Consider the following 23,535-nt stretch of genomic DNA (forward strand, 5'->3'; position numbering starts at 1 on the left):
CTGAAGATGAGACTTATTCCTGCTCAGCACAGGAACGATGAAAAGTTGCCTTAGCAACATGACAAGCTGTTTCTGGCTGTTGCCTTGGCAAACAGACCCAAGATGGAAATAAATAAATAAATAAATAAATAAAGACATACAAAAAGAAAAAAAAGACATTGACCTTTGGAACAAGAAGCCTTTCTGTCTGGCCACTTGTCAGCTGAGTGACCACCTGTCCATGTTCACTTCTCCTTTGTGGATCCTTTTGAAGAATGTTACCTTAAAGGAGCAAAGAAAATACCTATGCTTAGAAATATCCCTGTTCGCCTCTTCTGATGCAGACAAGGGTTTACCCTCTACATATTTTTGTACTGTTAGTTTTTGAAGGTTTTGCCCTTATTATCAGGGTGAAGCAGGAGGGGAACTGGGTTTATTAAGAAGTTAACTCACAAAACTTGTTACTTTGGCTTTCCACCTGGGGCTTTCTGAACAAGTCACATGGTGAAATTTGCTCCTCTACTGCCTTCTAGTGAGTCATCATAAAACTGTAGCTGGATCTTTAGTATTCTTTCTCCTCTCAACAGTCTTACTTGCACTAGGCACACCAGAATCTGAATCTAAGCATTGGGGTGAATTTACAGATCTCTGAAAAAAATGGTTTTGTTTCCTCAAAGTGGCAGTTTAACACACTGAATGTGAGTCGTGTTCCCACAATGATTAAACAAGGTTACATCTTTTAAAAATTTGACATATCTATCCCACGTGTGGCTTTTTGGACTCTATTTAAGTAAGAGAACATATTGCACTCAAGGAAAAGTTAGGGAGTCTTTCTTACGGTAGCACCTGTACATTCCAATGAATGGTAATGAACGATTGCATAGCTTGTGGGATAAACTGTCATTTGGGCTGGTGTACACTGAAAAGTCACACTGGCATGGCTACAACTCTTGGGAGCGTGAAATACCCACATCTCTGGAGACACATCTATGCTGATCTATGAAAACAGTATTAGGTCGATTGAAGAATTCGTCAATTCTTCATCAACCTCGCTACTGCCTCTTGGGGAGGTTGATTATGTACAGTGACAGAAGAACCCCTCCCACTGCTGTAGTGAGTGTCTACACTGAAGCAGTGCAGCTGCAGTGTTGCAGCTGTGCTGTTGTAGCATTTGAAGTGTAGACAGAGCCCTGGCAGTGAGTTTGCATCCAGTTAAGTTGTTCTTTCATTCAAATGTTTACTCTTGTGGGTGAAAATCCTGTCTCCACTCTGGAAGATAACACCAACCCGGTACGTGATTGTGTTCCACAAGAATACTTTTCATAGGGGAAGTAAGGGAGACAAGACATGACAGAAAAAGCCATTCTTTTGTCTCCAAAGTGGTAATGTTGCCTCAGGATTGAAAAAGATCAAAGAAGCTTCCAATTGATACCAGGTTTTCAATATGGAAACTGTGGAAGATACTTGTCAAGATCCAGATTGTCCAAGGGAACAGAGACATATATGTAACACACCTGTGGACGGCAGCTTGGTCCAACCTGTAAGAAAATCAAGCTTGTCCACAAAGATCTACAATTATCCAGGGAGACATGATTTTTGTTGTGGATTCAATACTCGGAAGAACTGAATGAACATTCTTCAAGGGTCAAGTAGAAAACACGATGGAGTGCTGTCTTTCCAGAACCTAGACTTGAGACGTCACTCTAAGATTAGATATGCTTCTGAAGTTGCCCGGCAAGGACCATTAGTGATGGTTCTTATCAACACTAGTGACATTGCATCATGGGATATCTCACAGATAACAGATGACTTCAGGGAACTCAGAAGTGTGATGAAGAAGAATGTCCAAGAGATATTCCCTGAGATCCTTCCTGTTCTATGAGAGAAGGCACTAATCTGCAAGAAACATGAAATCATCACCAATGAAGTTTGTAGATGAGACAAAGTTTGGGGAGGTGGTATATAATGAAGAGGACAGGTAACTGATACAGAGTGATCTGGATTGCTTGGTATGTGGGGTGTAAGTAATCAATCTGTTTTTAATGTGGCTAAACGTATACATCCAGGAGCAAAGAATGTAGAGGGGTACCATCCTGGGAAGTAATGACTCTGAAAAAATTTGGGGATCATGGTGGATAATCAGCTGAACGTGAGCTCCCATTGTGACGCTGTGGTGAAAAGAGCTAATACAGTCCTGGGAGGCATAAACAGGGGACTCTTGAGTAGGAGTAGAGAGGTTATTTCACCTCTGCATTTGACACTGGTGTGACTGTTGCTGGAATACTGTGTCCAGTTCTGGTGCTTGCAATTCAAGAAATACGTTGATAAACTGGAGAGGGTTCAGAGAAGAGCCATGAGAATGATTAAAGGATTAGAAAACATATGATAGGAGCTCAGTCTATTAAGGGCACGGCTACACTACAGAGTTTACAGTGGCGCAGCTGCAAGCTCGCTAATGTAGCTTCTTTAAGGCAACAGGAGAGCTGTCTCCCATCAGCTTAACTACTCCAGCCCCTGCGAGTAACGCTAGCTATGTTGGTGAGAGAAGCTCTCCTGCCAATGTAACAAGGTCCACACCGGTGCTTATGTCAGTGTAACTTATGTCACTCGGGGGTGATTTATTTGTACCCCTGAGCAACGTAAGTTATGTCGACATAAACTGTAGATATAAACTATTTCCCCATGTTTATTCCCCCACCCCCCCCGTTCCTCAGACATTCTTGTCAACTGCTGGAAATGGCCCACCTTGATTATCACTACAAAAGGTTTTCTTCCCCCTCCCCTCCCCCGCCCCCGCTCTCCTGATGGTATTAGCTCATCTTAAGTGATCACTCTCCTTACAGTGTGTATGGTAACACCCATTGTTTCATGTTCTCTGTGTATATAAATCTCCCCACTGTATTTTCCACTGCATGCATCCAATGCAGTGAACTGTAGCTCACGAAAGCTTATACGCAAATAAATTGGTTAGTCTCTAAAGTGCCACAAGTACTCCTTTTCTTTTTGCGAATACAGACTAACAAGGCTGCTACTCTGAAACCTGATAAGCTGTAGTGTAGGCATAGCCTTAGCTTAGCAAAGAGAAGGTTAAGGGGTGACTTGATTAGAGCCTAAAAGTATCTGCGGGGGAAAAAGTATTTAATAATGGGATCCTCAGCCTAGCAGAGAAAGATATAACATGACCCAATGGCTGGAAGTTGATGCTGGACAAATTCAGACTAGAAATAAGGTATACATTGTTAACAGTGAGGATAGTTAACTACTAGAACAATTTACCAAGAGTTGTGGTGTATTCTCCATCCCTGGCAATTTTAAAATTAAGATTGGATGTTTTTTCTAAAAGATCTGTTGCAGGAATTATTTTGGGGAAATTCTATGGCCTGTGCTATACAGTGCGATATAGACTAGATGATCACAATGGTCCCTTCTGGCCCTGGGATCTATGAATAGGGCTTTGACAGAAGCTAAAGGCAGTTACTTTCTAGTCTAGTCTTTCCCCCTAATCCCTAGATGAATGGTTAGAAAGTGGGACCAAAGGGACTGTTAGTTTTTGTTTACTGTGGTCTCATTAAGGTTATCTTCTGAGAAATAGCAGTTGAAGCTGCCCTGACAGAGAGTGTAAAAGATCCAGGACTTACTCCTCCTCTTCACAGCCTCCTGTTCTCCTCCATGTGGAGAAGGCTTCTTTCATGGTCCTGTTGCTTAGTCCCTTTTCTCCTCCCCTCATATTATTAACATAAATCCTGAACTGGACCATCCTTCCTGCTGGAGCTCATCAATGCCATCTGTTGACTTGAGGTCAATAGAGAATTAGTTGCTCCTCCTTCCCCACTCTGGATCACTTTGCCTCCAGAGTATGTCCAGCTTCTGCCAGCCTAAGAGTAAGGGACAGACCTAAACTCTAAAAGTAGGAGCCCCCTTGTGCTAGCATGTTGCATTATTGCTCATCTGGCTTTGCATCTTCTTTCTAGTTAATTATGTCTGGAAAGAGTAATAAAGGACTTGGTTCAATTTCTGTCTTTAGATTTAGACATTGCATCTACCAGTAATTTTCATGGCTTGTACAAAATTTTAAAAACAGAATAAAAAAGAACTGTAGTGTTAGGGTCTGATTCTCAGGTACACTAAAGCTCCTTTATACCGCTTAGCTGCTTACAGTCTATATAATTCACACTTACGCCCACATTAAGGCCACTTTACACTGCTAAAAAGGTGTAAAGAGACTGTAAATGAGATTTGGGCCCTTTATATTCATTTTACTGTGATCAGGTCTGCTCATCAGATTATGTTAGCTCACACGGACTATTCAGTTGATATCAGTGGGAGTTAGGCACCTAGGTGCTTCTGAAAATTCTGTGTGTCACCTATTTGTATCTTTAGGTTCCTAAATGCCTTGAAAACTCTGTCCTTGAAGTATATGTTGGAAGCCAGTGGGACTACTTGCATGGTTTAAATTAAGCCCAAGTATAAATGTTTGCAGGATCAGAGCCTTAAATGCTTTTTCTGCTGGATACAATGAAGTGACAGACTGGTCTAGTCAACATCTTATTTAGTAAAAAAAAAAAAAAAAAAAATTTAGGCTGAATCTTGGAGACCAGTATGGTTCTGGGGGTCTGTGATAGCACATTTGGTTGACCAAAGCAATATGTCTGTAGTCTGCCTCTTATTAAAATGTTATAACATATTTGGGGCAGGGACTGTCTTGTTGTTCTGTGTTTGTACAGCACCTAGCACCAGGGGTCCTCCGGCTCCTAGCTGCTATGATAATATAAATAATTCACCTTGGTGGTCAGAATGACATCCACTCCCCTGCAAGAAAAACTGCTATCATTATAGCCATGAGAACTACAGAATGAATTAACTGGGTATTCTCTCCCACTTAGATTTCCATAATGCACATTTCTGCTTATGTCCTGTATTTAGTCTCTGTTGGAAATAACTTCCCTAATAAGTTGGTTAAGGTTTTATCGTGACTAAGCTTCCACACAAGCATTTCTTTGTTAGACACTTAGTGTTGGTTACATCCAAAATATCATTATAAGCATATACACCCATATATTCTTGCAACTATACAGTTACAAGCATTGGCTGAATACTGAGAACCGGAGCAGGCCCAGGAGACTCCTTCCCATCATGACATGGCTCCAGAGGGGTAAGGAAAAATTCTGACAACCCCTAGAAAGCCTTGCTTTTTATACTATAACGAACAAGTGATATCCTTTCTAGTTATTGGACGTTAGCTAACATCGGCTGAAGCAGTTTAGGGCTGCACTCGGTTCTCCAAGATTTTTTCTCTATATTACTTTGCCATATTTTTTCCCAACTACTGGACTAAGGATTTCTAACCAATTATAGACTACAACTGATGCCCAATTAACCATGTTTGCTTTATTGCTCAGCCCAAACCTTAAATAAGATATCACTGGTATTTCTAGAGTCATTTCAAGTTTAACACAAACAACTTTCCTTTCTCTTGAGTTCATTCTTTTTAAGCATATGTTTTGGGCCTATCACTCATGCTAAAATCCCAACTTAATTTAAACCTATAGTTCACTCAGGCCTAACGGGGGCCTATGTTCCTACAGTCTCCATGGAAAGCTAGAACAGAGTAGCAGGTGTGTCATCAGGCTATAGTGCAGATCATAGGAGCCGTTGTTCAAAACCAAAGACCCCTTAAATATCCTCTCAGGTACTTTGTGTGTGCAGAGAGATACAAGATTTAGACTTTGCTACCTGAGTTAGCAAGTTAATTCTCCAAGGAGAAGATATTGGTAAACGCCTTCCCAACTTATTCCACAGAAGCAAATCTCTTCTCCTGATCTGCCAATCTATTTGTAACTTAATATTTGACCTCAGGACCGCAATGGATATTTTTATACTAGAGTCTGCACCTAGTCAAAGCAAAGGTCACCAGCACATGTGGGAAGTTGCATTGCATAAAACAATGCCAGTGCTACCCTGATGGTGGAGAGCTCAGTACGTACTGAGTACTGCCTTTCATCCCTGTAGTTATGAATCAGTTCAAGTCCAATACGATTATCTTAGTTATGGCTTTTCCATTATATTCAAGGCTTTTCAGCATTTTCACTAGTAATGAAAGTAATGAAATTGTAGTATCAGACGGCTGGAGTGTTTTACATAAAAAACTACAATAGCTAAGAGGTACGGAGTCTTGAAATAATAATAATTTGGTGTCTGGAAAATATAGGCATCAGCTCAGAGAAACCAGGCCCAGGTGGAAAGTAAGAGTCCACATGTGCTCTTTTGAGAGATGCAAATAAGCCATGACATTTGTAATACTCACCCTCTTTTATAAGCTTATCCTTAGTTATCAGCCAGCTGGCTGGTGGGCAGATCTACATTCATCAAACCTGTGTGGGGTAAAGTCCACCTGTGTGACAGTGAAGACCTAGCAGTCATATTGCCAGAGTTACTTTTTAACTATTTTCCTTTGCTATAGTGGATTCATAGACAGCAAGGTCAAACTTGATGTTTTTGTCATTTGGGTGGATTTGAATAGGTTCTTGAGGAAGGGGCCAAGTCCGTTTCCCATAACCATATATTTTCACTACTGTCCACGGATTCAGTTTCATGATTTTAATTTAACTAGCTTAAATCCTGAGAGGCAACCAGCAATGAATTCAGAGAAATATATACTTTCAGGGAAACAGAAAATGGTGAGATGTGGAAGATCATGCATCCCATATGAATGCCTGTAATAGATTTATAGTGACAGTATAATAATACCACCTAGCTCTTGTATAGTGTTTGTCAAAGCACTTAACAAATTATGTAAGCTTCATTATCCCCATTTTACAGATGAGGAAACTGAGGCTCGCCCAAGGTGACTTGACTCGCCCAAGGTGACCCAGCAGACCAGGGACTGACTCAGGAATAGAATACAGGTCTCCTGAGTCCCCATCCACTGCTCTATCCACTATTACCATTGTCCTGAGATAGGACATTAATCAACATTTTGCCACAATCTATATCCCAAGGCTAAATTCATCCCTGTTGTAAGTCTATTCAAGTCAATGGAGTTGTAACAGGCCCAGTACTTTCAATGGAAGTGCCTTTCTGAGTCTTAAAATTAACACATTCCATTACTAGGTCATAGATGATCACAAAACAGAAAACAGTATTTTTTGTGGTTGTCTTATTAAGGGCCTGATCCACTGGCCAATGAAATTAGTGAAAAAACTCCCATTGCCACAAAAGACCTTTGGATCACAAGTTATGACTGAAGTGGGCATAATCACAAATTAAATGATGTATTCCAATAAACTATACCGGAGAGTATCTTAGCTCCAGGGTTGGGAGAAGGGAGGTGAGGAATCTTTTTTTCAAGTAAAAAGTAGGTTTAGGTGTATCTACTTTGGGACCTTAGTTCAAACATATCCCCATGGCAGATCGAGTGTCTGGTTTCCTGATTCACAAGGAATATCAATAACCACTTCCAGGTTGCAGCGACCAAATTACCTGTGATCTGTCAGAACATTATCCACATATCCACTGGTGGGCTTCCCAATGCCTTGTATCATATGCCTCAGTGGAAGATGCAAGCCTCATAACGGGAAATTATGCAATTTTTTCTTCCTAATCTCAGGCAGTTAGTGGTTCTTTTCTATCCTGAAGATCAGAGTTTATATTTTATATATTTTTGTCCTAGCTAGTGCAGATATTCTGATGATTCACATGCATGTCAGGTCCAGGGGCTCTCAAGGAGGAGGAAACACACACTGTTAGAATGCAATAAGTATATATTTCAAATGGAGTTATTATATAGCTGAAGACCAGCAGAACGTGTAAGGGAACCTTGTGCCCTAGCTGTGTCAAGCAGCATCCTACCATATAAAGTATGCCAGTTCTAGAATGAAACATGCAACTTTAAAACTTTGTTTTCAACTAGCATTCACAACTGTAATGTATGGTGTGTGATCTCAGCCACGCCAATTCAGTTTTAAATTAATGTGACTAGTCACTAGCCTATATTTGTGATATTTGTCATCTCTAATAACGTGTAAAGTGCTTTGGCATGGCAGGTGCCATCTACATGTAAATGTTATTACAGTGTACTCTGCCTAATTGCTGAATCATGATGGTTACTTTATTTGAATGTCTCCGAGGAAAGTGATTTAGCCTAATGATAGTGAACAGTAATGACTGCTGCCTAACCGGGCTAGTATTATCATAAATTCTACTTATCTTTATCTATACTTCCTGAGTATCTTATTTTAGCTACTGCCAAATATTTATGTGGCATTTATATGGGTTTAAAATGTGTGATGTTCTCAGCTCTGGCCTTTGACAATGGAAACTGACATATTAAAAATTACAGGACAAGTTTTCAGCTTTTAAATTTTGATTTGGGGTTTTGGGCATTTACATCAACTGAGGATCTGCCCCAAAGGTGAAATCCTGCTCTATGGAAGTTAATGGAAGTTTTGCCATTGATTTCAATGCTTTGAAAAATCTGAGATGGGTGTTATAATATCTAGTGTTACAGCAATGCACAGCATTGCTTCCACATCAGGCTGGGCTCGTAGTTATTCCAGGGAGATGTATAGATAAGAAATGGGCCAGGAACGGGATTCAATTAATGACTTCCACTTTCTCCCTGTGGGTACTTTCCAAATACATAAAAACTGGAGAGAGAAGTTGGAGTGTCAATACAGTATTTATGCCACACATAGGAATAGCCTGTTAATGTTCTATTTGACAGGCTTGCTTCTGCTAGGATAACAATATATTCCCAATCATTTACAGCAGAGGTTCTCAAACTTTTTTTTCCCGTGGATCACTTGAAAATTGCTGAGGGTCTCGGCGGACCATTTAATGATCTTTCCAAATGTTGTTTGCACCATTAGCTAACTATTGTAAAGTGCTTTGGATAAAAGTGCTATATAAAGAAAACTTATTAAACTTTTTTTGTTCTACAAATAAAAGCACACAACTCATATTTTCATGTCAGTAATTTTACCTTTCTAATGCGATGGATGTGCCCTCTCTCCCCCGCCACAGCAGCCACAGAGCTGGGGCTGGGAAGGAGGGCTGTATCTCCCTGGCAGCCGCAGCCCTGGAGCTGGAGAAAGTCATCTCTGTCTCTGGCTGTTGCAGCCCTGCACATCCCAAATTCCCACCACCACCTCTTCTCATCCCACTGCCACCTACCTCCTGTTCCCCCCAAGGTCACCACCGAACCTTACATGTGGGTCTTCTCCAGGGTCCAGGCACCTAATTAGTGGAGCCAGGCCTGCGCGGCTCCACGAATTAGGTGGCTGGCCCTTCATTCTCTTGTGTGTGGCTGCCCAGGCACGCACCTTAGAGGGAACTATCCCTGGACCACCTGAACGGAGCTCATGGACCACTGGTGGTCCATGGACCGCAGTCTGAGAACCTCTGATTTACAGCAATAGCTCTCGACTAGCTATGTTTACCAAGTAGCTTCTCACAGCTCACAAAGGGTTCATTCAGGATTCAGATGAACTCCCCTGGAGTGAGATTGTGATTTTTTTGGTCTCTTAGCAAAAGAGGAATTATCATGTCTTATCATTTTTACTTTAAAGGAAGCACACTGTAATTATTTCCTGATAATTAATATCTCTGCTTAGATTACTACACATAAGCCTGTTAACAAGTTAATACGGGAATAATGCTTAACCATAAGTGTTGCAATTGAAGTATTAAATCCAGATTTCATGAGTGAGGTATTTAGCAATTCTACAGCAAGCCTTTCTCTGTGAGAGGGATTCAGAGGGCCTGGATCTCTATAGTACTAATGCTTCTCTCTTTTGCTCCACAGATAAGGGGGAAGGGGGAGGGAAGGGTGCAGAGAATACCTGTTGTGTATGGGGCTCCACATTGACGTGAAGCTGAAGTAGTTGCTCTATGCCAGTTCCTCTCATAGCTCCCAATATAGGGAGGGACCGGGATCATGCTCAGAGTGCATAGAAGGAAGGAGACATGCTGAAGGAGAGAGGGGGCTGCTACCATTCCCTGAACTCCAAGAATTCTCAGCCGCCCATTGTCCTTAGGGTCATGGGTAGCACAAGAGTTAGGCCTTGTCTACATGGGCAAGTTTCTGCGCAGTAAAGAAGCTTTCTGTGATGTAACTCCCGAGGTGTCCACACTGCCAAGCCACTTTGTGCACAGAAACTTCTCTGTTGCAGCGTTGCAAAAAAACCACCTTGAGAAGAGTTGTAAGCCTTAAAGCGCAGAGGCTCCAGCGCTGTATTAGCAGAGTAAACACGTTACAGGGCAGAAAGCAATCAATTGGCCTCCGGAAGTGTCCCATAATCCCTCAAGTGGCCTGTCCCTTAATCCCTCAAGTGGCCACTGTGCTCATTGTTTTGAACTCGGCTGGCTGCCCTTTCACAGCTCTGTTTCTGACAGCCATTGCGTGCTGTGCTGATCTGCTCCGGACACAAAGCAAACCATTAATGTGGAATGCTTGTGCTGTTGAACACAGAGGCAGGTGTGTGTGTGTGTGTGTGTGTGTGTGTGTGTGTGTGAGAGAGAGCGAGAGAGAGAGAGAGAGAGAGAGAGAGAGAGAGAGAGATTACTGTGCAGAGAGAGCTGGGGAGGAAGGGAGGTGGGGGCTGATGTCGGGGTTTGCCCCTCCCTGTGTCTCAGGACTGGTTGCTTCCTGCCACTGTCTGAACTTACAAGATAGCATGCTGACACACTCTCTGTCCCCCAAAACACAGTCTCTTCCCCCCCGCCGCACACTCCCTACCACACACTCTTCCCCCTCCCCCCCACTTCAGTTGAAAAGCAGCAATGTAGTAGGAGGCCCATGGAACAATGGGACTAGGAAACCTGCATCATGTGACACTGTACCTACCCCATGAGGAATTGCAAACCCTTCCCAAAGCACCCTGCAGCCAGCTGCACAGTGGGATAGCTACCACAATGCACTGCTCTCTTTGCTGTTGCAAGAGCTGCTAATGTGGATGCGCTCCAGCGTCACAAGGAGCATAGTGTGGACACACAACAGCGGTTTAATTCCAGCGCTTTAATAAAAGTGGTATAACTTGTTGCGTAGAAACTTGCCAGTGTAGACATACCCTTAGGTTGCCCTGAGGCTGCTCTAATTTACCCCTCTGGCTGGCCAAGCCCCATGCAGCCTCCAGAATCTAGAAGAGGAGTTTTTAAATTCTATTTCAGGAGATTGTGTCCTTCAAGAGGGTCTTGTTGTAGAAAGGAGGGATCAGTTAAAAATAATTATTGCTTGCTACAGCTTGGTTTCTAAACAAAGAATGTAAAAAAGTCATAACTAAAGGCTATTCATATCCAATTATTGATCTATGCGAGTTATCAATCTTAATGTCTTCATTTGGCTTCTTAATATAAAGCTTTGTGGGAACATAGTTTAGAGCATCCTCTGGCATTGCAAGACTTTTATTATACGCCAGGATAAGCTAATCAGGACTCTCCACTCATCAGCATTTCAATTCCTGGACAGTATTATCTTAGTCTTTAATCTGTGTTGCTGCCTGCTGATATTTGCACAGCAGTTTTATCAAAAGTTCTGAATGTTTACCGAGAGCTCCAGTAAATGGATGTGACTGGCTAGCAAAGAAGTGAAACAATTAACATAAATGGTAGTTTTATCTTATCTTGCTGGGGACTAAGACCATCAATTCCTGTGCTGTAGCTAATACACAGTGGATGCATGGCACCTGCATCACTTGCTTTATTCAGAAGCTATTTGCCTCCACATCTTTTGACTGATCCAGTCCTAATTCTAAATTAGCGAGTCGCAGTTCTCTAAATCAGGGTTGGGTGGCCATGTAATGCATCTGTTTCTGAGGAGAAAGTAACCCTTTGGAACAGGGAGCAGCCACTAGTGTTTGAGAAGTCTAGACCTCAAGACCATTCTGACGTGGGCAGCCATACATGTACTTTAAATACCATGGTAGAAATTTAGATGTGAAATTTCCACTTGATTTAGTAACAGCACTGTCTTGCTTCCTAATGACTAACAAGGCAAAATGTCATTATGTTACACACATAAGTGTCAAGCCTTACTGAATATGGTCTTAAGCCATAAAAACTACATTAACTTGCAGCAGTTGAGTGATTAAATCTAGAGAGCTATATCTAGCTGGACTAAGTATTACATGATTAAATATCAGTTGATTATGGTTTTGGTAATGTACTTACCGACGCTTTGACTATTTGATACCTTTGTAGTGTTAAATTTTAATAAATACACTTCAATAATGGAATAGCATCATATTTAACACACCTTACCTGTCAAACAAAATCTAAATTTATTTATACTAAATGTGGAAAGCTAAATATAGCCTTATCTGAGACCTTTTATAATTTGGCCATACATTTTTAAGAGCACTAGCTAATAATTAAGGGACCAATTCTGTTCCCAAGTCAATATCAAAACTCCCATTCTCTTCAGTGGAAGCAAAATCAAACTTTAGCTGACAACTTCACATTATTAAACAATAATGGCTTAAGTTCCCCATCTTAATGTAAACCACTGTGCTAATTATATTTTATGCTTTAATAATAGCATGTTACAATGGGCACATTGGCTCCCACAAAATAAGGAACAACTTGAAGTAGCCCAGAACCTAAATTCCTCTTAAGTTTTAAAAAGTTTGGATAAGTTTTTTAAAATGAATTTTAATTTGTGCCTGCACTGTGCCAGAAATCTTGCAGCCTCTTTTATTAATGAGATTTTTTCCAATACCACTCAGATACTCCTCTGAACCAAATCTTCAGATATTTATACTTTACAAGTTAGGAAGTTAATGTATATTTCCTACACAAGTAATGCAGGGTATGTGGGTTGATTCTACATTCATTGGACAACCAAGAGTCCTATTGGAATCAGTGGGTGTCTTGGGTACACATGAAATGCAGGATTGGAATTTACCATCATGGAAAAATCCCACCTATAAAAACAGTTATTAAATTCGAGGTGCAGAAATCCATACCACCATTTTATTTAAACAGATACAAAACATTCTATTGTAAAAATGGACAAACTTCCGTTCCATTGGCCAGTTTTATGTATATAGATGATTATTATGTGTATTACAGAAACACCTAGAGGCCCTCATCCAGTTCAGGGCCACATCGTGTTAAGTGCTATACCCATAATCACAGTGGGAGAGACTGCCTGCCCACAAAAGCTTGCAATCTAAATAGAAAAGACTGTCAAAAGATGGGGAAAAGGAAGTAGTATGATCCTCATTTTACAGAGGGGAAAACTACAGCACAGAGAGTATGACTTCTTGAAAACAGTGAATCAAGAAATCTTCATAGAAGGTTGGCAGTATGCTACATGTAGGGATTAATGCCTCAAAACAGAAATTATAATGGCACCGTTTAAATCCTTTTGCTTCTATATGAAAGCATGGGAATAAATCTAGTCTTGAATCTTGGAGCAGTAATGGAGTGTTAGGAACATGATGCAAAACTATCAGGGACTAAAACTGTTCACCACCTGCCCTGATAGATGACATCAGACTGGTTAGATCAAGCCAGTTTAGCCTCAGACACGAAAGTGCCATCAGATGGATCAGGCAGATGCTACTCAGTTCCACGCACAGTTCTGATAAACATGCATTTGTCTGTAGCACCTTAGAGACAAACCAATTTATTTGAGCATGAGCTTTCGTGAGCTACAGCTCACTTCATCGGATGCATACTGTGGAAACTGCAGAAGACATTATATACACACAGAGACCATGAAACAATACCTCCTCCCACCCCACTCTCCTGCTGGTAATAGCTTATCTAAAGTGATCAGCAAGTTGGGCCATTTCCAGCACAAATCCAGGTTTTCTCACCCTCCGCCCCCCGCCCCCACAAACTCACTCTCCTACTGGTAATAGCCCATCCAAAGTGACCACTCTCTTCACAATGTGTATGATAATCAAGGTGGGCCATTTCCTGCACAAATCCAGGTTCTCTCACCCCCTCACCCCCCTCCAAAAACCACACACACAAACTCACTCTCCTGCTGGTAATAGCCTATCCAAAGTGACCACTCTCCCTACAATGTGCATGAAAATCAAGGTGGGCCATTTCCAGCACAAATACAGGTTCTCACCCCCCCCCTTTTCCAAAAAACACACACACACAAACTCACTCTCCTGCTGGTAATAGCTTATCCAAAGTGACCACTCTCCCTACAATGTGCATGATAATCAAGGTGGGCCATTTCCAGCACAAATCCAGGTTTTCTCACCCCCCCACCCCCATACACACACAAACTCACTCTCCTGCTGGTAATAGCTCATCCAAAGTGACCACTCTCCCTACAATGTGCATGATAATCAAGGTGGGCCATTTCCAGCACAAATCCAGGTTTTCTCAACCCCCCCCCCCCCAACACACACACAAACTCACTCTCCTGCTGGCAATAGCTCATCCAAACTGACCACTCTCCCCACAATGTGCATGACAATCAAGGTGGGCCATTTCCAGCATAAATCCAAGTTTAACCAGAACGTCTGGGGGGCGGGGGTAGGAAAAAACAAGGGGAAATAGGCTACCTTGCATAATGACTTAGCCACTCCCAGTCTTATTTAAGTCTAAATTAATAGTATCCAATTTGCAAATGAATTCCAATTCAGCAGTTTCTCGCTGGAGTCTGGATTTGAAGTTTTTTTGTTGTAAGATAGCGACCTTCATGTCTGTGATTGCGTGACCAGAGAGATTGAAGTGTTCTCCGACTGGTTTATGAATGTTATAATTCTTGACATCTGATTTGTGTCCATTTATTCTTTTATGTAGAGACTGTCCAGTTTGACCAATGTACATGGCAGAGGGGCATTGCTGGCACATGATGGCATATATCACATTGGTGGATGTGCAGGTGAACGAGCCTCTGATAGTGTGGCTGATGTTATTAGGCCCTGTGATGGTGTCCCCTGAATAGATATGTGGGCACAGTTGGCAACGGGCTTTGTTGCAAGGATAGGTTCCTGGCTTAGTGGTTCTGTTGTGTGGAATGTGGTTGTTGGTGAGTATTTTCTTCAGGTTGGGGGGCTGTCTGTAGGCAAGGAATGGCCTGTCTCCCAAGATTTGTGAGAGTGTTGGGTCATCCTTCAGGATAGGTTGTAGATCCTTAATAATGCGTTGGAGGGGTTTTAGTTGGGGGCTGAAGGTGACGGCTAGTGGCGTTCTGTTATTTTCTTTGTTAGGCCTGTCCTGTAGTAGGTGACTTCTGGGAACTCTTCTGGCTCTATCAATCTGTTTCTTCACTTCCGCAGGTAGGTATTGTAATTGTAAGAATGCTTGATAGAGATCTTGTAGGTGTTTGTCTCTGTCTGAGGGGTTGGAGCAAATGCGGTTGTATCGCAGAGCTTGGCTGTAGACGATGGATCATGTGGTGTGGTCAGGGTGAAAGCTGGAGGCATGTAGGTAGGAATAGCGGTCAGTAGGTTTCCAGTATAGGATGGTGTTTATGTGACCATTGTTTATTAGCACTGTAGTGTCCAGGAAGTGGATCTCTTGTGTGGACTGGACCAGGCTGAGGTTGATTGTGGGATGGAAATTGTTGAAATCATGGTGGAATTCCTCAAGGGCTTCTTTTCCATGGGTCCAGATGATGAAGATGTCATCAATATAGCGCAAGTAGAGTAGGTGCATTAGGGGACGAGACCTGAGGAAGTGTTGTTCTAAATCAGCCATAAAAATGTGGGCATACTGTGGGGCCATGCGGGTACCCATAGCAGTGCCGCTGATCTGAAGGTATACATTGTCCCCAAATGTAAAATAGTTATGGGTAAGGACAAAGTCACAAATTTCAGCCACCACGTTAGCCGTGACATTATCGGGGATAGTGTTCTTGACGGCTTATAGTCCATCTTTGTGTGGAATGTTGGTGTAGAGGGCTTCTACATCCATAGCGGCCAGGATGGTGTTATCAGGGAGATCACTGATGGATTGTAGTTTCCTCAGGAAGTCAGTGGTGTCTCGAAGGTAGCTGGGAGTGCTGGTAGAGTAGGGCCTGAGGAGGGAGTCTACATAGCCAGACAATCCTGCTGTCAGGGTGCCAATGCCTGAGATGATGGGGCGCCCAGGATTTCCAGGTTTATGGATCTTGGGTAGTAGATAGAATATCCCAGGTCGGGGTTCCAGGGGTGTGTCTGTGCGGATTTGATCTTGTGCTTTTTCAGGAAGTTTCTTGAGCAAATGCTGTAGTTGCTTTTGGTAACTCTCAGTGGGATCATAGGGTAATGGCTTGTAGAAAGTGGTGTTGGAGAGCTGTTTGTGTGTGTGTTGGGGGGGGTGTGAGAAAACCTGTATTTGTGCTGGAAATGGCCCACCTTGATTATCATGCACATTGTAGGGAGAGTGGTCACTTTGGATGAGCTATTACCAGCAGGAGAGTGAGTTTGTGTGTGTGTGTGTTTTTGGAAAAGGGGGGGGGTGAGAACCTGTATTTGTGCTGGAAATGGCCCACCTTGATTTTCATGCACGTTGTAAGGAGAGTGGTCACTTTGGATAGGCTATTACCAGCAGGAGAGTGAGTTTGTGTGTGTGGTTTTTGGAGGGGGGTGAGGGGGTGAGAGAACCTGGATTTGTGCAGGAAATGGCCCACCTTGATTATCATACACATTGTGAAGAGAGTGGTCACTTTGGATGGGCTATTACCAGCAGGAGAGTGAGTTTGTGTGTGGGGGGGCAGAGGGTGAGAAAACCTGGATTTGTGCTGGAAATGGCCCAACTTGCTGATCACTTTAGATAAGCTATTACCAGCAGGAGAGTGGGGTGGGAGGAGGTATTGTTTCATGGTCTCTGTGTGTATATAATGTCTTCTGCAGTTTCCACAGTATGCATCCGATGAAGTGAGCTGTAGCTCACGAAAGCTCATGCTCAAATAAATTGGTTAGTCTCTAAGGTGCCACAAGTACTCCTTTTCTTTTTGCGAATACAGACTAACACGGCTGTTACTCTAAAACCATGCATTTGTCTGTAGCAGTCTTAATTTATCAGAATGTCACAGTGGAAATGAATTAGCAAACCTGCTACATCTGGGCTATATTGGGCCTGTTAAGCATAGCTCAGAGTAAGGGGTTGCACAGAGCTTCAGTGCCCCAGCCAGAGCAGGCATTCTTTGATCTCCTGGGTGCCTGCTACTACAACCATTATCTGGTGAACTTTTACTCCTCCCGAATGCTGGTCCCACTCTGTGGCTAGTGAGGAGACAGGGCTATGAGTCTGGCTTTCCTCTAACCCATCTTGGATGCTGTGCAGCCCTGAGGGAGTAGGTATTTGCTCTCCTGGGTGCTGAACTTTCTGCAGGCTCTGCAAAGGTGGGAGAAGGCGGTCTCTCTGAGCTCCATTTGAACTCCTGTGGCTGACCTGTGCCAGCTGACTCAGGCTCAGGCTATGGGGCTGTTTAATTGCTATGTAGGCATTCGGGCTCAGGCTGGAGCCCTGGGAGCCTCTCTCCCTTGTCGTGAGCACCTATACAAGAGCAAGGCAGAACCTGAACTACTCCATGCTGGTAGTAGGTGTTGATCCTGCTGGGAACAGGGTAAGTGGGTTCTGCTGACTCACTGAGACAAGGTGCCCCTTACCCCACCCAGATATAAAGGAGGTGGGAGTAACCCTCTGAGAGAGGGCATCTGGGTGTAGATGCCTCCCCAGGGAGGAATCCTAGGAATAGACAAATGTAGGGAGAAGGTTTGAGAGGAACCTACTGCATTATTGCTATAGGTGTTTATAAAACTAAAACCTAGCAAAAGGGTGAGTTTGAATCTACTGAGCATGTTGCTTGTGCTTCAGAGCAGGTTGGGTATAGCACAGTTGTGCAGAACCTTACTGGGATTTGTGACGGTGCACCCCATAAAGCTTTATGGAAATATGCTTATGAATGTATATGTGACATAACTGGAATATGTTTTATGCTACATATGCCATGTAACATATCTCCATAAAAGTTATGATCTACTGAATTTATTCATCCTATTTGTATGCATGTGTCATTATTGTATTCAAATGTTTGCATATTGGCTGTATACATGTTTTGATTTTAAATAGCCTTAGTAAGGCGTTTGGTCAGCTTCTTTAGAAAGGAATTTGCAAGTTAAGTGCCCAAACAAGAAGCATTTAATGGGAAATGGATCTTGAAAGGCTCCAATCCACATAAGCAGTCTACACGAGGACGTTCAAGGTAGCATGTGAACAATGGCTGCTGCCTGTAAGAACTGAGTCATGCATGGACATGTGACTTGCCCAGGTGACTCCAAAACTCCATCTTGGGGCTAGACTTTGCCTAGGAGAGAGAAGGGGGTCTCCACCCACAAGAGAGAGTCTATTTAAGCCCATGGGAGACCCCTTCATTTTGTCTTCAGCTGGCTAAGGAGATAGCCTCTCCACCCCTAAGGATACCTGAAAGAAACTGGAACAAAGGACAGTGACTACAGGGGGTGTGAGTGATTGCTGGACCCAGACTAGAAGGAGACTAGTCTGTAAAAGGAAGATTACTGGAATTCCTGTGTGGGTGAGGTTTTATCTGTATTCAGTTTTCTTCTTGTATTAGACATAGACTTGCATGTTCTATTTTATTTTGCTTGGTAATTCACTTTGTTCTGTCTGCTATTACTTGGAACCACTTAAATCCTACTTTCTGTATTTAATAAAATAACTTTTTACTTATTAATTAACCCAGAGCATGTAGTAATACCGGGGGAGGGGGCAAACAGCTGTGCATCTCTCTCTATCAGTGTTATAGAGGGTGAACAATTTATGAGTTTACCCTGTATAAGCTTCATACAGGGTAAAATAGATTTATTTGGGGTTTGGAACCCATTGGGAGTTGAGCATCTGAGTTTTAAAGACAGGAACACTTCTTAAGCTGCTTTCAATTCAGCCTACAGCTGTTAGGGGATGTAGTTCAAACCTGGGTCTGGGTTTGCAGCAAGCTAATGGGTCTGGCTCAAACCAGGCAGGGCACTGAAGTCCCAAGCTGCCAGGGCAGGAAAGCAGGGGCAGAAGTAGTCTTGGCACATCAGTTGGCAGCCCCAAGAGGGTTTCTGTGATCCAAACCATCACAGGATTATAATGGGTCAAACAGTTATTAAAACAGAATTTAGTGTCATTAGACATATACCTGTAAAAACAGTAAAAAGTCTGACAGTTTAAAAAAAAAACGTTTAAAATAAACTTTCCCTGGCAGGCTTGGCTTAAAGCACATTTATCAGTGTTTTAGTTGTGACTAACAATACAAAACAATTTAAGGTTATTAAACAGTGGAGCTGATTTATGCTGCAGACTGCCTGCTTTGGGGGGAGGGAAGGGCAGGGAGCAAGTCCTAATGTTGGGGGAGGGCAAATGTACAGAAGTGAATTCGTTACACTAGCATTCATCATATTAGTAACTGTATTTCCGCAGAATCATGAGTGTCTGTTCTGTCATTTTAAAGTTCTGAATGAAAATGATTGATCTACTTTGCAGTCTGACAGAATCTCATATTAGCATCAGATTATGAGTGTAGCAGATAATAGCTTCTCCAGGGATCATTTGCTGCTTAAATTCTATTTCTAAAACTTCAAGGCAATTCTAAAGGACAGTTTGATATTGTCCCCAACAATCTGCATTATTAAAGTGCCACAAGACTATAGAGTGAGTCATCAGCACAGGCTGGACAGCCGAGATAGCATGACATAAAGATAAATTACATCTCCCCAGCCTTTCTTTGAAAGGGAATGTATGCTTCTCGCATTGACTACGGCGTGGACTTGCAATGTTAAACAAGTCTTTAGAGGTCTTCTAAATTAAAGTTTTTGGTGCAAAGTTAGTCAATTAAACAGAAGGCCAAATCCTGAGGTTCTTGTGCAGTTTTCATTCAGCTTTTGCATAGAACTTGTCTAAATAATGACTGAGCAAATATGGAGTAAAAAAAATGAATAAAGTATTTTGTAATTTTGAAAAAATTGTGCCCTGAAAATTATTTTGTTTGTGTGTTTCGTAGATCAATACGTAGTCAGATGCTATAATCAGTATCCATGAATAATAATAATAAATTTAATGTGAAACTTCATTTATTTACTATGTCTCTGTGTGTGCGCATGCACAATAGAATTGAATGAATATTGGAAAAAAATCTGGGTATTCTCTCAAATTTGAATAAGGATTTGCTTTAGCTGTATTTGCATCTTATTGTGTTCCCTTTCCTCAAACATTTATTACCTGAATTACCATAGTGCGTAGGGATTCTCGTCATAGATGAGGATCCCGTTGTGATAGACATTGTATAAACACAGAAACAAAAGACAGTCCCTGCCTTAAGGCTTACGTGACAAGAGACAACAGATGGATGCAGACAGATGGGGGAGTGTGTGTAGCTTCATCCTGCAGTGAAAAACATGTTGTGTCCACACCACATTGTGTAGTCACATGTATTAGTGAAAGGCTCTGTCAGTGGGTAGGCAGTGGGAAAACGATTCAGCAGCTTCCCCTGCTTCCCCACCTTTACTGAGGTGAGGAAATGTTCAGGCAGTGGGGAAAGGCTCAGCCTTTCTCCGCTGCCTCCTTCCTGCCAGAGCCTTTCCCCACTGCAGGAAAATGCTCAGCAGGGAGACAGCAAAGCACTACAGTGCAGATAAGGTAAGGTGTGGGTAAGTAGAGAGCTGTGTAGGGTATGTTCTTCGGTACGTACCCAGGCCATTCAGGCCTGGTCTCTGTACACTAGCAGCCAAACCAAGTAACTGTGCATCACGGCATGAGGAAGGATTTGAAGGTGGATAATGAGATAGCTGTGCAGATGTTTACGTGGATCATCTCCCAGGCATGTGGGGCCGCATGGGAGAAAGCACTGAGGTGTTTGTTTGTAACTGTAACAAGTGGGACAGTGGAGGCCACTCATGGAAAGTTAACTTTAACCTCACATGTACAAGTAGTCAGACTGGATGGCACTGCTTGACATGGTAGGAAATGAGGTTCCCAAACTCCTGGCCAGAGCCATAGCACTGAGGCTATTTAGCGAACTAGATAAGGATCTGAGTGCCTTAAACAGGACTGACCACATTGTTGGTGGATAGAAAATCATTTCTCTGGTTCTAGACTTTGTATCTTCCCCTTGATCTTTTAAATAGAGAAAATGTTGGTAGCATGGACCTGTAGGGATACTCTCCTGCTCCTCTGGTCTACACTATGGGGGGAATTGACCTAAGATCCGCAACTTCAGCTACGAGAATAGCGTAGCTGAAGTCGACATATCTAATCAACTGCTGCCGCTCCCCCGTCGACTCTGCTTCTGCCTCTCGCCGTGGTGGAGTACAGGAGTCGACTGCAGAGCGATCGGAGATCAATTTATCATGTCTACATTAGACACAATAAATCGATCCCCGATAGATCGATCACTACCTGCCAATCCGGCGGGTAGTGTAGATGTAGAATGATCTATCTTCATGCTTGCATGATTTTTTTTTTTTGAGTGAAAGAGACACTGTGGAAGTAGTTTATTACGTGACTAAGTGTTATGAGATCTTGAAGAAATTTTTACTTGTAACTTTTCTGGAAGTTATTCAGGCAGATGTGTAGAACTACACTGATTAACACTGGCGGAAGATCACCCTAACACTATTATCTGTCCATCCATGTGGTGAACCAACAATGAGAATTGGGAGTCTAACTGTCATTTATGCCTTTGAAAATCTCCTCTGTAGATTCTGTTGCTAGCTCTGCCCGAGCCCTTTCCTCTAGTGAAAACTGAAGGAGTTTGGATTCCATGCTCCAGTTTTGGCCTGTCTCTACTTTCTGAGGTTTGCTCTTCATTGTTTGTTTGTATCCAATCCAGTTTTAGTTTTGATGCATATAAATCAGGTGCAAAGAAGTGTAATGGTATGATTCTTAGATAAATCCCCATTGATGTGCCATTATAATTCATTGCAAAATGCAATTGGAAAGAAAAGACAAATTCTTCTGAACAGAATAGCAAACAGACATGCTCCTAAAGCAATCTGCCTCTTGGTTCTTCTGGGTCTGGATGAATTTAGGGATTCTGTCTGTTCTTGGGGAATGCTGCAGTAGTTAGATGAGCTCTGAATGACTTGGCAGCTGGCATTTAGCAATCTTGGAATTGTATTCATTCTATTGTTGAACTACAGAACGCAATTACTATTTATTCAAAATATACTGCAGTTCATTTAACCAGCTGAAAGGCTGTTCTGAGTTACGTAAGCAGTACTTACTGTTCACTGGAGTGTTTAGAGAAGAGAGGGATTTGGTGTTAAGTCTAAATCCTTATGTTTTCTAGCACTTTGTATATTTGGTCTGTAAGAGTAGTGAAAACTATGTTGCATCAACTTCTTTTATTAGCATTTCATTAGTTCAACTGGAAAGTAATACTATGAATGGACTACAATTAAATGGATATGAATCTTAATGAATTTCAATATATATTTTGCTGTACTGTTTTTATAATCTGCTCTTGAAAGTTTTTATGAGAGAACAGAAACATATAGCATGGTTCAAGGAAATAAGGTTGGTCGAAGCTAAATAAAAATATTAAGGAGTGTAGTATTATGATTTTCCATTCACAGAGAGCCATATGCTTTAGGTAAGAATAGATTTTATTTTAGATTATGAGAATAACAAAACAAGAGCGAACCAGAGACTCTCCATGAGAAAGTACACAGAGTAGGTCTCCTCATTGAAAGTGTGCACTGAGCTCTGCCTGCCAGCATGATCCTGGAAGGCATAGAATAGTAATAACAGAGAGACACAGAAAATCAGTCATAACAGATACAAACTAGACACCCTGAAGACAACACTTTATGATCTAAGAAAGGGTGCAAGCATTCTAGTTGCCAGAATGGGTGACATTGTCAAACATGTAAGTCATTTCAAATGATGGGGTTAGCTACTATATGTAAGAATAGATGGGTAGTACCCCCAGTTATGGGGGGATCCAATTATTGCTCATCTTTAGTTCTTAATTTGATTCTGAGTGCAATCTATTTAGGTAGGATCATTCATATCTGTACTGTTTAATTTTATGAAGTGGTTACTAAATGCTATTGCACATTCAGTGACCCAGATTCGAAGTGGATATGAAGTATAGCACAGCTTCATTGACTTCACTAACGTGTATATAGTTTCTAAATTGTAACAGATCACATTTTTAAAATTCTGCCGAAAAAACAGAGCAGACATGTCATCTGAACAGCAGCATTATTCACATACAGCACTATTACAATATCCTGATTTCACATTCAGATAGATAACAGAATAGACTCACCTCTGGATTTGAACCTTCGTGTTCAAATGTTTGTAACAAACCATTTCACAGAAACCTGCGATTGCCACACACAGTGGTTTGATATTTGATACAAAAAAGATTATTTGTGGCCAACCAAAATGTCAGTCTTTGGGAAAGCTGGTGATTATTAATTGCACCAGATCAGAATGTTATTGCATTAGCATTTTTATAGTACTTTGCTTCTGATTGCCTAAATAAAATGATATGAGGTACACAGCAGCTGATTCATTGTTTGCCACACCTAATGACTTGTTGAATGCAGTACATTGGACATGATATCTTCATCTGTATGATATTTTAATATGATT

The sequence above is a fragment of the Natator depressus genome, chromosome 9 (assembly GCF_965152275.1).
Source record: "Natator depressus isolate rNatDep1 chromosome 9, rNatDep2.hap1, whole genome shotgun sequence".
NCBI classification, from domain to species: Eukaryota; Metazoa; Chordata; order Testudines; family Cheloniidae; genus Natator; species Natator depressus.